This window comes from Dromaius novaehollandiae, unplaced genomic scaffold (assembly GCF_036370855.1).
Source record: "Dromaius novaehollandiae isolate bDroNov1 unplaced genomic scaffold, bDroNov1.hap1 HAP1_SCAFFOLD_90, whole genome shotgun sequence".
Taxonomy (NCBI): domain Eukaryota; kingdom Metazoa; phylum Chordata; class Aves; order Casuariiformes; family Dromaiidae; genus Dromaius; species Dromaius novaehollandiae.
Window position 1 is genome coordinate 10,108 of NW_026991392.1, and position 15,209 is coordinate 25,316.

Sequence of the window (15,209 nt, forward strand, 5' to 3'; positions counted from 1 at the left end):
CTCAGTAGACGAATAGCTAAGCAGTGCAATCCTCTCCCTTACAGTCTCCAACTTCTAACAGCCCTGGTGACCCATCATGTGTTCTGGTGTGACCTTTGTATTTGGGCTTGTGCAGAGGGAGTGCTGCTCATGCAGTTCTTCGTGCCAGAAATATTTCCCATGGGGATGGACAGTACTTATGGTCTTGCAGAGCAACTAGGAATTTGACTGACTTTCTGACTTCTGTTTTCTTCTGGGTCCTCAGGCTTGAAGTGAAGTTCTGTTTGCAGATTTACCAGTGTTTTGAATTTCTTTGTAGTTTATTACTTGAAAAGAATCTCAGAATCTCCTGGTCCTGTGCTGGTGAAAGATTGAAATGCTGCTTTCTGTCTCTCAAGCATCCTGACTCACAGTGCTGTGCCCACGTAAGGAAACGCACAGATAACAAGTCCTAAGACCACCCATGATTTTGTATCCTCTCTTTCTCTCGCTCCCCTCAGCCCAAAATCTTTTTCAGGTCGAAGATGCTTGATGTGTTAAATTGATCCATGTATGGAAGCTATTCAATACATTTTGATCATTCTTGTTGACTTCTGTAACCCTTTCCCAAATCTGCTGTCTTTTGGGTGGGTGGTGTGTGTGTAAAAGTGAGAGGGAAGGGAATGACCAAAACTGTGCCCAGAATTCAGCAGGTCAGACAATGAATATTTTATAGCTTATTTTTCCTCTCTCAAATGTTACTTTGTACATTTTGGGCTTCCAGTTAATTCTTTTGTCCTTCTTTTCCTTTGTAACACGTGAAAATATAATGGGTAAAATGAGGAGGGATATTGCGGTTGTTTCTTAGCTTTTTTCTAAATTGAAAGTTTAGCTATTCTGCCTTGAATGTACGCAATGGTGATCAGATAAAAACGTGTGTGGAAGAGCCTCCTTCAGTGTACTTTAAAATATATGTTGTCTCGTGTCTGCAACGTGCCAGCTAGGATGGGGGCTATTATCTCTGCTAGTCTGAGCAAGTAAAACCTTCAGAGTTTTACCAGGAACACAGAAGCTGGGTACTCTTCACAGCCATGTCACTAACTTTATATGATATTGTTCAGTTTATAAGACTTAGCTGTTTCCTACCTCAAGGCTAAGGACTGCGTTTCCAGTATGACAGTGAAATGTAATATTATTATGGAATGAGTATGTGAACACTCAGTACGTTAGAGCTTATGAGCGTGTCTGCTGTGAACTAGGTATTTTCAGGCTGCTAATTACTATGTGAGCTGAATGATGGTGCTCTCTAACATTTAAATCTACTCTGTGAAATAATCCTCTGTAAATCTGCTACAAAGGGTCTGTAAAACATTCCTTTTAAGAGGTTGTGAGGTTTATTTATCATGGAAAGTAGGTATTTAGAGAGAAAGTGCTTGATATTAAATTGCTAAAGCTGAAACATTTGAAGATCTGTTTCACTATCTTAAAGTTTTAACATAAACATGCCAGTTAAATTCCCTGCTATCCTTCCCAAAAATGAAAGACAAACACATTTTTCTGAAAGATCCCTCATAACAGAGGGACTTGCATGCTCAAAAATATTTAATATTTCTTTTGCCATCACAAATCCGGAAACTGTGTTTGTTGCTGTAGAGTTGACCTGAAAATGAGCAGCTGTGAATCCTGTTCTCTTCTTTGCCTGTCTCTGAGGCAGTAAAGTATTTTGGATTAGGTTGATGAGTTCATCTCAATCTTTGTAACTATTATGACCATACTTTTTTAATACTTGCTACTGTTTCACCTCAATGGTGAGATTCAGCAGGTACATTAAGATTCAGCTGCTACATAGAGTTGTACCCTAGTTTTTCCTCTGCCGTTCAGTAGTTGGAACGCTCTGCAGTGTGTCAGAAAAGTGAATGACTGGTGTGATTAAGACACATTTCTCTGTGTACACAGAGAAAAACATTTCAGTTTGTTTTTGTTTTTTTTTAAGATGTAGGAAATAAAAAGAAAAAAATGAAATCTGTACTGGAGGAATAGAATTTTCTTCATTTAAGTATGAACAGTACTTCAAATGAATGTAAGGAAATCATAAGATACCTGAATTTAAAGGTTCAAATGAACTAGTGGGACTCTAAATGCCGTCTCTCCTTCTGTTAACATATATCATGGAATGTTTAAAAAGTTGGACTTTTTGAATATATACTTTGAATATATACAAATAGCATGGGAAAAAACAGGTATTATAAGAGACCACAGAAGGGAAAATTTTATGGTCCACGACAGAAGGGATATAGTCCACAGTTGATGAAACTTTAATTTAGTTAGTAGACAGAGTCTGTTGCAAAAATATCAAATGACGGAATGATGAAATGTAATTAGTAAGTGTTGGACACTTTTCCCAGAAGCCATATGGGCCTTAATGTGTAAGGTGATACATAGACCTCACATAAGATTTTGTGGGTTTTTTGTTTTTTCCTTAGCAAAGAAAGCATCCACTAGCAGATTGTCATCATGCATCCATTGTGTTCACTTACTCTTTAACCTTCCTTGATGAGTAGAAATGGCTTGCTTTTTAAATACAAGACTTGAAAGAAACTCTGATTGGCTTTTAGGAGCATTCACTAAGCAAATGTCTTGAGGTTCTTTAAATTAATTGATGCCTTTTTCTTGCTGTGCCTCTATTAGAGTTCTGTATGACTAAGGAAAAAGATTTTTTTTCCTGTGAGTGTATGTATACATTCTAAACTGTTATTGAGACTGACGGACCTGAATTAAAACATACAAGTAATTTGATTAGAGAAATAAATGGCTGTATATTAGGAACCTGCACTGGAAATAAAATATTTGAAATGTGCGCATCTATTCATATGGTAATAACAGGCCCTTTCAGGCACAAGGGCTGAATAGAATGATGCAGCCTTCAACCTTTTGATTGTTGCTATAGCAAGTACATTGCCTGCTAGTAATTAATTTGAACATCCATCAGTTACCTGGCCAGGTAGGCCCTGTAGCACTTCAAAGAAATAGGTTTGTTCAGTTTATCCAACTTGTCCCCAAAGTGGACATGTTCTTCAAATATTCTCACTTGGAGTGATTTAATGAGTTGACTAGTAGCTTGGCAGTGAAATAATCTATTGTGCACTTATTTTAGAAACAACAGAAAAAAGCATGATCCATTTTTTACTGAAATACTTTCTCTCAGAGAGCAGACCAAACTAGGAAGGAATTCTTCTGCCCCCCCCCAACCCCCCATAGTGGACAATATTTTTTTTAAAAAAAGGGGGGGTAGGGGGTTAACACTGAACACTTGCACAGTTTTTTCTTTTTATCCAGAGTAAAACTTGCTGATATGAAGTGTTTTAAGTTGCTGTGAAAGTTAGATGGGAGATTGTTGCTAATCAACAATATTTTATTACATAAGGATTTAAACCAGGTCGTATTTATGGTAGGAGTTTGGCCTGCGAAGAGAAACAAATATATACTGCTCAAATTGCATTAGGCTACTTTTTGTTTTAGGAAATAGATAGCTAATTACTGGTGAAATTTAAACAGTACTTCAAAAATACTCTATGGAAATAAGGCAACAAATGTATTTAAAGATGACTGCTAAGGTTATCTATAGAACGGATACTGAGATATCCTCTGGTCATGGTAAGGTCCCTGCTGTGCTGAATACTAAGCATTTATGATGACAATACTCTCCTTTGCTTCAGCAGTGCCGGACCCAGTCTTGAAGATCTAATGTAAGATGGTTGTCTATAAAAGCCTCTTAGCACTTCCCAAAGTAAGGCTATAGAGGCTACAATAGTGAAATGATTGGTAATACAGTAATCTGCTTTACAAAAGCCCTGAGAGAGGGAGAGAGAGAGAGAGATCTATATATAAGTATATATATATTTAATAATGAGAGAATTTCAAATGGACTAGAACTTGATTTGCTTCTTAGGAACTGGCAGAAGCTGAATCCTAGATGCTGCTCATACTGCTTAAATCCTTGTATATGTAGGTAATGTGAGATCTTTTAATTTGTTCATGATTTTTAGTCTTTTCCAGCTCTGCTGTAAAACAGTTCTTCTAGTAGAAGTGATCTGTCACATACAGAACTGAGGAAGAAAGATACACAAAATAGAGTTTAAATAAGATCGTATCATTAATTTCTTTCTTTTTTTTTTGCCTAATGTTTCAGATTTTTCTTCTTGACTGTCCTCCATGTCGGGTTGCAATGATTCTTTTCAGGTAATGCCCCATCCTTGCTGCATTTCTGTCTACTTGCATGGTGTGCTTAGAAGTTGATTGTGGCTTAAGTCATAAAATAGTAAGATACGCATCCAGCCCTTAGTTAGAAAGACATACTGGCTGGACTGAATGATGAGACCTTGAAAAGGGTCATGGCTTCAGCTGTGGGTGCTGAGTCCACTGACCCTTGTTTCTTTTGTACTGGTGGTGGTTTTGGTCTCACAGGCAACACCTATTCGCGCAGTAGTTGATGAGAGCACAGGTGTCCTTCTACAGAATAACCTATGGGCTTGTTAAATGTATGTCATGTGCCTCGTACTTTCTGATTATCTTCACTAAAAATTAGTAGCTGATCTTCATGGAAGGCCATATGTACAGTATGGGTCTATTTTTTAAAATGTGGAGATAAGTTAAATAGTTAAAGCAGATTCCTACTGATTTGGGTATTTCTCAAATGTGTGCAATCTTTTCTATAATATTGCTTATTGTTACTAACTTTAGGAATTGGTCTAATGGACTAGTGCAGTAGAGTCCAGTAAACAGCCCATACTTTTTATAGGTTCTTACCTATAGAGTTCTTGCTCTCAAAGGCCCTCTCTCATGTGCGTTGCATGATAGGGGTACAGCTAGTATATTGTGAGGAGGGTCATGGGACTTCCCAGACAGAATGATAATCAGGAATGGCTGTAGTTGCCACCGTGACAGTTCACTCGGCTCTTTCTTCTCTTAGTCTAGGCAGTGACTGGAAAATATGATGCTGGGGGCATGCCTCATGAATTGTTTTGGAGGTGCTACTGTCTCGCTACAACTTTTTCCTGCTGCTCCTTATTTGGGCAGGGAGTAGGCTGAATACAGAGATACAGTACTAGTGCCTCTTCATCTCAGAGAGCGTGCAAAGTAAGTCTGGTGTCTAGGAAATCCTGGATTTACTATGCATTTGCAAAGGACTGGTTGCAGGGCAGAGGCTGCAGTATTTGTTCTTTTTCAGAATGAGCCTTTCTGTTTTCTGACGTCCTGACATACAAATGACATTTGAAGAACTGTTTTGGAATTGTAATACCTTCCTCCCCCGCCCCAAGTTACTTATAAACTTTGTAATTTTTAATAGAGTTTATGACAGGCAGTGGTTGTAGAATGAAATTTATGCTTTACTTTGTCTCTTATATAAAGTAGACTTAAACAGTACTGACCTTACTTCTGTAGGTCCTGATGCAACAGTGGTTCAGGGAGAGATGACTGAAAGCTGTATAAAATAAAATACAGCACTGTAATTTAAATACTACTTTCTTTCCCTGTTCTTTGCTTGGGATTCTCTGTTGCATCTTTACAAATATAATTCTTTTATTTAAGTGACTCAAAAATCAGACTTCTTCCAAATTCCCAAAGCTTTAGTTTGATGTCATGTACATTTATGGAGTTGGATGAAAGTAAAAACTTTCTCAAATGTCTATTTTAAGCTCTGAAAGCAAAATGAACAGCAAAATTTCAACCATTTAGCAGCCTGGACCATGAACAGGATTAATATGAACAGGATTAATATGAACAGGCAGTCAAAACCTTCTAGGAATCCAAAGCTCATTATAGGAAGCAGTCCTACTTCAGGAAATTATTAAAATGTTTATTTAAAGAGAGTTCTTATCCTGGTTATTGCAGTGAACAGTGGCTTTATTCAAATTAAAGCCAGCAGAATTTTCTCAAATTTCCTGCTACCTTTTATGAAAGATACACTACATAAAATACTACATAACTATACATAACATGTACATATAACATACTACATAAAAACTTTGCATTTCATTTCTAATCTGTGAAAATAATATCTCATCTCTCTTCTAAGGTTGCAGATGCATATGTTAAATGGGGCCCTCTTAGCATTGCTGTTTCCTGTCGTTAACACGCGCCTGGTGAGTATACTATACCTTTCCTTCTCCTCGTGTATTTCTTCCTACAATACTTTCTCTAGAAAGGTGCTTGAGCTGTCTTTAGAGGTGGCTAAATTACACAGATTTGGTTTAGGAGCTATACTTCTAAAATACTAAGCAAGTTTTGATGGTTAAAATTTCTTGCTGCATGTAAATTCACTGCTCATGGAAAACTTCTTTATTCCCATATCTTTGTTTCTGCAGGTATTTCCTCCCTCTCAATTAAATTCAGCAGGCTACATACTATTTGCATAATGAATCGGAGTGATCTATAAATACCTGCTGGATTTGTGTATTGAAGAGATATCTAAGACACTGAGAAAATGATGGGATGAGAGTGTTTCACTCAAAGCAGGTAAGTTAGCTCTTTTGCTAAGATCTTTCTGAAGTACTAGATTATCACTGAGTTGCTTCTTTTACTGTGAAGAACTTGCTGTTTTGAATATGGCAGTCAGATTACTAACACTTGCAAGTAGCCGCCTTTCTTCATCCCAGACCCTTTTGTAAAGCTATCTAAAAGGTGTTTCTTCTACATTGCTGGAGCAAGCAAACTACTTTCTGAAATGCATTTTTTTTTTATTTGTAAGTATTATTTTAATGATGTCTGAGACAACACTATTGAATGCCTGAAACTGAAGAACTAGTTTCTTTTCAAGCAGATGCATATAAAACTATAAATAAAATTTAAGTATAAAAAGTTTAGACTTCAGAATGGCTACGTTGTGAGATGGAGCTGTCAAGTGTGTTTTCTTTTGGACGTCAGTTGCTACGCTGCCGTACCTTTTGTCCTTGTGTTTTACAGGGTAAATTGATTGTGGGGAAAAAAGTTAATGCAAAAAAATAGTTTATATCTTTCACATGATTAGGTTAATTCTAAAGTCTAAACCCTTTTGTAGGGTGGCAGCAAGTGCATTCAGGAATGTAGTTGTAGCATCATATCGTAGCTGGGGTGGGCTTAATCTAGGAAACTTTGGCAAACAAGACCAGTGAAGTTGCAGCAATGCAATTTGTGTAGGCTGCTAATACAAGGACATATTCAGGGTTCAAGTTGTATAGTTGGTGCTGAAATCTCTGCTGCCAGTTTCAATGTTATCGGTACTGAAGCAAGCTAGATTGTTAGTAGATGTATGCCGGTCAGCATCATTTAAGCCTTTGAATATGCTATAGATACAGTCTTTATTTCAGCCTGGTGGCAGCTATTAGTCCTACAAATTATAGTTTGAGTTAGATTTTTGCTTCAAGTTATTTACCTCCAACAACAAGCTTTTTTCCTGAGTGAAGTCACATAAGAGCCCTCCTATGATCAAAGTGAACGCTGAGTAAATATATTTGGCTTTAGGAAAATTCAGTCTGTTTTACCAGGCTGTAAATTCCTGGTACAGGTCACTAGAATGGATCCAAAATACTAGTCTTTGATTTACAAGCACAATCACAAAAACTTCCATGTGGAGAGTTAATAATGTGGAGAGTGGAAGCGTAGAACAAAGTTCATTGTCCATTCCACCCTGATCTTTAAACTGACAGTGAACGTGATAGCTTTGAAAGCGGCTTCACAGGATAGCATGTGGCCCATGGTTAAAATGACGTAGTGGGAGGCTAAAAAACTAGAAGTGGGTACACATGAATATGGGAGATTCCTCAGGCCTGGAATTTGCCCAGTGTTGTTGGCGTCTGTCACCTGCTCTCCCCCCCAAATTAGGCACAGCAGGGTTTCTTCATCCAGGTTTTCAAAACTGCTACAAATTTCCTGTCTTCTGGAAGAAAAATTAGCCTGTTGGTGTCCCTAGTAATACTCAAACCTGTCGAGAATTAATGCTAAGAAAAGTTGTCCTGAATCTGAGCTGGATAAAATATTTCTAAGAATTATTTTTAAGAGTTGTTATGCATGCACATATGGGGGTGTGTGTGTGTGTGTGTGTGTGTGTGTGTGTGTGTGTGTACGTATATATACATATAAGGGCACATGCTTGCTCATTTTCTCAGATTTCAGTGGTTTCAGTAGTATAAGCCTAGAGTTCCTTCAAGATTTAGTCTTTTTGTCCTTCCTAATCTGGTAACTACACATATTCTTTTTCATACTAGAAATGTTTATTTGCAGTTTGCAATTGTTTTTATTAAAACTAGTTACTGCTGAATAGAAATGGCATTAAATCAAAAATGCAAATAGAATTTCTTGATAATAGAATACTTTTCCTGTTTCAAATTAGGTAGCTTTCTGATTTCTATTGGATTTTTAGGAGTAACCTGTTAAGGTTAAAATAATACATGTTGAAATATTTTAATAAATCATTAACTTGTATTTTCTCTAATATTATTATAGATCTCACTTATATTTGGGCAGTGGTGATTAAACAGGAAAAATACAGACTACTCGTATAAAATTCTGCCCTTCTCTAGAGACAGAGGAGCCAAAGGACTACGTCCAAGAGCAAATATTTTTGGAATAAATACAGCTCTAGGATATTTTTGGCTTAACAGCTGCTTGCTAGGCTAGTCTCTTTTCTGTGTGTCTTCTGGCACAAGATAATATGAGTGATGTTTTATAGCACTGCAGCTTTGGCCCAAATTATTTCTTGGTAGACGTGCATTCTGCTCTATAACTGTCGTCGTAAATATCCACAATGACATTTTCCTGAAAGCACTGAATAACTCTTAACACTTAGTAGGAAGTTCCAAAAAAAAGTGCAATAAATTTGTCTATGCTCTCTGTTCCTCTGCTCTGATTTGTAATACCTTCCTGAAAAGCTTTTGACTCAGTCAGGAATGGTCATCATTTTATGCCTCAACTTTTTATTTCAGTTTTGTGATATTTTAAGACATATATTTTACTGTATGCATGGTTCATACAAAAATTTGTATACCTAGTTACATCTGTAAAGGGTTGTAATATATAGTGCCTGGCAGAAAGTAAGAGCATGAGAAGTTGGACACCTGACCCAGCTACTCATTTAGAAGTGGGGGAGGGAGAGCATGCTTTTGGGCAGGTAGGTGGGAGAGAGTTCTCTCATTCTCAAGAGACAAAACATTCTTGATTAGCATTAACAATCACATGGAAAATAGGGTAATCTTTGAAGACTTCCAGGTAAATAGAGAAGAAAATGTTAAGGGAATCAGATTGTTAGGTTCCCGGGTAGGAGCCTAGAAAGGTGTAAGAAGAAATACACAAGTGCAAGATCTCTTTTAACTCCGTATCTATATTACATGGAATACAGTGTAGGTCCTGATAGCCTAAGCCTCACAAAGGTTGGAAAGGAACCCCGTTAAAAGTTTCTCAAATAAGTCGCAAAACAATGTGTGGCACCAGGTCTGTGCAAGTAAATTAATTTAGCTGCCAGTGAAGTGTTTGGAGAGTAATCGTTTTTGTATGAGCATGTGTGCGAACATATTGCATTAATCAAATTTTAAAGGAAAATATTTCTACTGGTTTTAAAGCTTTGTTTGCAAGCTGATGTCCTGAATATGTTGATATAGATAAAGTAAAAAATAAGACATGTCCTAGAGGCGTTGGGCTTACTGTCTCGGCTAACACAGAGATGGTGCAGTTTTAATGTTTCCAGAAGTTGCTAGACAGTATTATTAGAACTATTTGCCTTGAGAGGTACACAGCCTAAATCTGTTTTAGGAATAGAATCATACTTTGAGCAATACTTGCAGTGCACTCTGTCTTTAGGGACTATGATAACGTCCTACTGCATCTCTGTTGACTGTTAAGGTAACAATGCACTGTAAAAGTAAAAAGTTTGCCCCAAATGCCTGTTAGCAACACAGCAAAATGGAATAAGTAATGGTAGCACATGATGTCATTTCTAAATTGTCTAAGTCTAACTGGCATAAGTGGAAATAACAGTATGGTTAGACATCCAGGGCTCTGGAAAGGTGGTGCTTTGGCTGCTATTCGTACTAAAGCCACTGATTCTGCATCTTTCACACGTATCGAGGCTACGTACGTTAAAATGGTATGGGTGCGTAAGTGCAATTTACAATCACACTTTTATTTGGGAATGCAAATTTACCTTATACTGGTGGTAAGTAGTGCCAGTATTATCTGTAGAGGAAGTAAAAAATACTCTTTCTGAAATTAGTATTTTGTGCACATATAACTCTTCTATCTTGGACTCAATTCTACAGATGCCTGACTGTGTCCCTAGAGTCATTACATGTGTGCTGGTTTGCATAATCAAATTGAGTGACCAGGAGACTGTAATGCCTTTTTATGAGATACAATAAACATCAAATCTAGCACTGATCAAATAAGGAAAACAGTAATAAAAGTTAAAATAAATGCCTACAGTTTAGCTCAGCAGTGCATTGAACAACTGCATTGTCCTAACTTTCTTGGTCAGCTTCATCTCTGTAGTGACAGGCCAAGAAAAAAATTCCCTCTCAAATTAGCAGAATTTGGGTATGTCATGAGTTGGAATCCTGGGGGTTTGCTCTAGCTGGATCTTCTGGCATTTGTATACTAGTAAAAATATAGTTGTTGTTCTTGTTTCATTATGTTTCCGATCCCCTCCATCCCTGTAGCAAGGTATTATTCCTAGTCCTGTGTTCCACCATGTCTCGACTCTACTAATCTTCAGCACAGACGGACTCTCTTTATAAATCTCATGACTGTGCTTGTGCATGCTAACGCTTCCCTCTGGTAGCAGATGCAGATTCTGATTCTCTCCCTCTGTATATATGCCCACCCTAACAGGATTAATTGAAAATGAGAACTAGATAATATTGGATAAAACTAATCAATTAATGCTACCTTAAGGGGTTATATTATAATTCTCTCTACTGACTGGATTGTGTAGAAGATGGCAGATGCCTACTTGAAGTTGAGATTAGGTTTTTTTGCCTATATCAGAATATCAGAAAATATCAGAAAAGGAACTGTTGCAAATAAAATCTGGGGAAACTGGTTTAGACCTTAGCACAGACACCACACAGATGGGTGCCTGATACTTAGCTACAGCCCTGGTACTCATTTATTTTAAGTGGCTTTGCTGTTGGCATCAATGCCAACATTAACATATCTTTATTTTCGCCCCATTCAGGTATGTGGGAATCCCTTATCTGATCTATGCCAGGTGGACAAACTGGTGCCTGAGCTGTAGAATTGGCTGAATAATACGGTACTGAACAGTACAATAGTGTAACGTGGGTCAGCTTCTTGGCTACTTGCCGTTTGGACGTCTGCTGGAGAAATGAGTCTTAGCAGGACTGGAAATAATCTGTTTTCCAAAGGCCACTTGTGTTTTTGTTTTGGATTTTTTCTTTCTTTTTAAATACTTCATGTCTGTCCTGAGATGATTCTCTTAAACTCCTCCAGCAACTGTCTCTCCTCTGCCAAATAAGTCACTTGCTATCCTGAATATGTTGAGAAGTAACCAACATCTGTTACATGGGCCTAGTAGCTGTTTGCCCCATGATTTCTGCATTGTACAGCTTTATATAGATTCCCCCTCTCCCATTTCATATATACTGTGGTTTGCTTTACAGGTTAAATTAAAAAAATCTGCTTGCGGCTTATTTGTGGATTACTGACCCTGTCTAGGATAATAGTCATTAATTTTAAGTTATGAATCTGGGTTTACTGACTATGTCTAGGAAAGCTACTGGTACAGAATGCCATTCCATGTTTACTGCAGACACCTAGCCTGCCTGCTGGGTGTGCTATAGAAAAGGGCAGAGCTGAATTACTTTTGTTCCTTTTTCTGTCATACCCTGCAGTCTTTGTAGAGGATGGTGGAGGGAGAGTTCTTGCCCAACACAGTGCTTGAGCTATTGTTGCAAATATAAAACCAAGGCATAAATAATTAGCAGAGGGAGGAATACTACTTTCAGAAAACAGAGCAAAGTAGCAACCTCCCTTCCCACTGAAACCAGCTGAGCTGAAGCGAGTTTAGACTAGTGTTTTGCCATGCTTTGCGGGGCAGGGAGGAACTCGCATCTAAATATTAGACTTCTGGGCTCAACTCTATTCGAAGCTCTATGGTTTTGAAGAGCTTTTTCTAAATCTTAGTGCAGTCAATGGAAAGACCTAATTGTTTCCTCAGGGCAATAGCTGGTTTAAGTTGAGGCATCCATCACGTGCTCAGAGGACTGCCGTTGATGGCGGTGACTTTTCTTGCTCAGAGATAAAAGAAAGAGGTGAGCTCTAATCCTTCATCACATAGTTTCTCTTTTCTGCAGTCTCACAAGCAATAAAAGTGGCTGCTAAGGGTTTAGTTAGGCCGTTATACATAACTTACCTGTTCCTGGGATGAGAGCTTACTGTCTGCTCGCTATTTATTCTTGGTACGTCTCCAGCGAGCCCTTAGCAAGTGTCCCGGGAATTGTGGCCCTTTTGAATCTGCACCATACTGGGCTGATGCAGGGGCAAGCAGCAGATGTGGCTACCTTGAGCTGAACTCTTCCTGGAAAAAACAAAACATCGTACATCTTCTAGCAGAAGTTTCATCAGAAAATGTAAAAACTGAATAGTCTGAATGTTTATTGCAAAATATGCTAACATAGTACTCTGGATTTTGTGTGCGTGTTTGAGGAATAGTGTATGTCAGTATTAGGCTGTGTTTTGAAACACAGCATGATTTTATACCAATGTTAAAACCAGTGAATGGACAATGAACAGATTTTTCTTCAAGTAGCAACCTTTAAAGGAAAAGAACCTATTATCTTGAGTAGCAGGGTAGCCTGTACTCTGTATTCATTTAGACTGTTAAGAGAGCCTAGAATATGAGTTAGTAGAAGAAATGGATAATTTGTCATTTTGTCTTGTACCTTTACTTGTTTTAATGCCCTGAGAAGGGAAACAAGGTGAAATGCAGGAAGAGTGATGCTAGCAGCCTGCAAGGGAGAGAGGAGTTTAGGGCAAACAGCCAGCAAACCGATTGAAAATTAATATACAGAGTTCAGAGTAGTCCATCTTGATAACGAACGTTCAATGTTCCCGAATCTGGGGACAGGTGTGGATAAAGAAATATGTCATCAAGACATTGGTCTGTTACTAGGGAAATACTTGTTGCTCTTGAGAGTGGCTGCTGCGTTCCACCAAAGGCATCTGATGGGAGAAGACACGTCTGTTGAGGCCTGTGGCGAGGGTCTACTTTAGGGTTTGTTGCAGTCTGGATTTAGATACTCATGGCCTTTGCAACTGCATACCATCAAATATTATGAGATGAATCAACTCAGGAGGCAGTATTCTGACCTCCTTTATGTTCTGTGAATAAGTGTTGCTTTGATTTTTGGATATCTCAAACGTGATCACATTCTAAACTGCTAATTTGTTTTCGTGAAGAGGTTTTTAAAATCCTGGATTGATGGGTGATCCTTTCTATGTTGTCTCCACTATCTGCACCTATCTGCTATCTGTGAATGAGTGTTTATTGATAAAACAACTTACAGACCAGACCTTTAGAGCTGGGTGAGTCAGTCGTTCTGTACAACTTTATAGTTAATCTGTTGTGTTTGTTTTTTTCTCTTTATTGTGGCCTGGCTGTACAGCTTGAGTGCCTGGCTGTACAGAGAAGTCTGCGTTGTCAGTTCCATACCAGGAAATGCATTTGCATAATTAGCTGGGCTTCAGAACAATCAATCTTTCACAGCAAAAAAAATGTTTTGTTTTACACACACACACAAAAAAAACATTGCCAACACTACTGCAGCAAAACAACTGTTACTCTGTTCTCAGAAGTGTCCTGAGTGTAACGTTTGTGTAACTGACCCTCACAACTCGGCGAGTGCAGAAGCCCACATGAAACCACAGGATATTAGAGCATGCTCCTTGGCAGGGATTGAGTGCCTCATGTTGTATTGTTTATATTAGGAGCTATTGTTTCTGAAGTGTGCGTATTCCAGTTGGGAGAGGTACAGGTTTTCCTTTCTCGCTACTAAAGCTGCGTTAGCCTCTCTTCAAATATTCTTGTTTGATTCCCTTATTTTGCCCTAGGTATCTTTCAACAGGTAATACAGGAGACAAAAGAAAAGATTAATAGTCAGGAAACTTCAGAATTTCTGTGAAGTTCTTGCTTCTGCATACTGTTATCTTGGTTGGTTTTATGTTTTGATACAGAATACTTAGAGTAAATTAACCCAACAGCTTGTATGGAAGATTCTTTAGCCTACTGTCTCCCAAGAGTTGGCTGCACATGTTGGAGTTTGCAGTCAGGACACTGATAGTGTTTAAAGTATTCAGCTGGAGGATGCCAGGACTAATAGAATCCAGCTGTTGGGTTTAATGGCTTTTAAATTCAAAATTGGATTTAAAAAATTGTAGAATTTATCTGCTGTTTATTGACTGTTATTTAGGAAGAAAGCTGAACTGTTTCAATCTCTGACTTCTGCTGATGCAGAATTTTTTGTGATGTTTCTGTTTCAACATTGTGACTTTAATATCTTTGGACAATAACAGAAAAGGAAGGTTTTTTATTTTGGGGGTTTTTTTTGAACAGACAGGCCATGATAGTAAGACTTGCATCCAGAGTCACTTTAGGCTTTAAAATGAGTCTGCATTTGAACCAAGGCTAATGATTTGGCTTTGCATTACTCCTGTGAGATTTCAGACTCAAGTAAGGGTATTGTCCAATTTTCACATCTGAAATATATCAGAAAAGTATGTCTCTTCAGCCTTTTAAGTGAACTGCAACAATAACTTGGATTATGAATTTTGGATTTTAATTTTTCCTGCCATTGTTCAATTTTAAAAGTGTTATGGTCTAGTTTGAGACTTTTTTTCCGAACAAATGGGTATAGACAAAGACACTTAGAGGAGACGGGAATAACTTTCAAATACAGTGTATTAATTTTTCTAACTCATACAGAACTAGAATTGGAATTAGTTGGGCTCCGGTTCGGGTTATTTTTAGAACAGTATTATTTTAGCGCAGTCTGTCTGACCTCTAAGAGGTAACATGAATTCAACTAAACACACAAATGACTAACAGTAATTTCTCAAATGATGTTAGCAGGTGAGGAATACCTAATTTACCACTAACACGTAACTTGTTTGTATGTATTCTTCTGCAGCTTGAAGACTGACTGGTGTTCATCTATTTTGAATTTTACTGGTTTTAAGAGAAGCACAGTAGTGTCTGTCCCATGTGT

The 15,209-nt window shown here is 37.9% G+C and overlaps 1 long non-coding RNA gene across 1 annotated transcript; it reads right to left on the reverse strand.

Moving 5' to 3' along the window:
* Positions 1–3,769: 3,769 nt before the first annotated feature.
* Positions 3,770–12,512, reverse strand: LOC135326132 (uncharacterized). Its single transcript, XR_010386770.1, has 3 exons — positions 12,359–12,512; positions 5,388–5,440; positions 3,770–4,064 (listed from the first exon to the last, which is right to left on the reverse strand). It is a non-coding gene; the product is annotated as an uncharacterized LOC135326132 (long non-coding RNA).
* Positions 12,513–15,209: the final 2,697 nt, after the last annotated feature.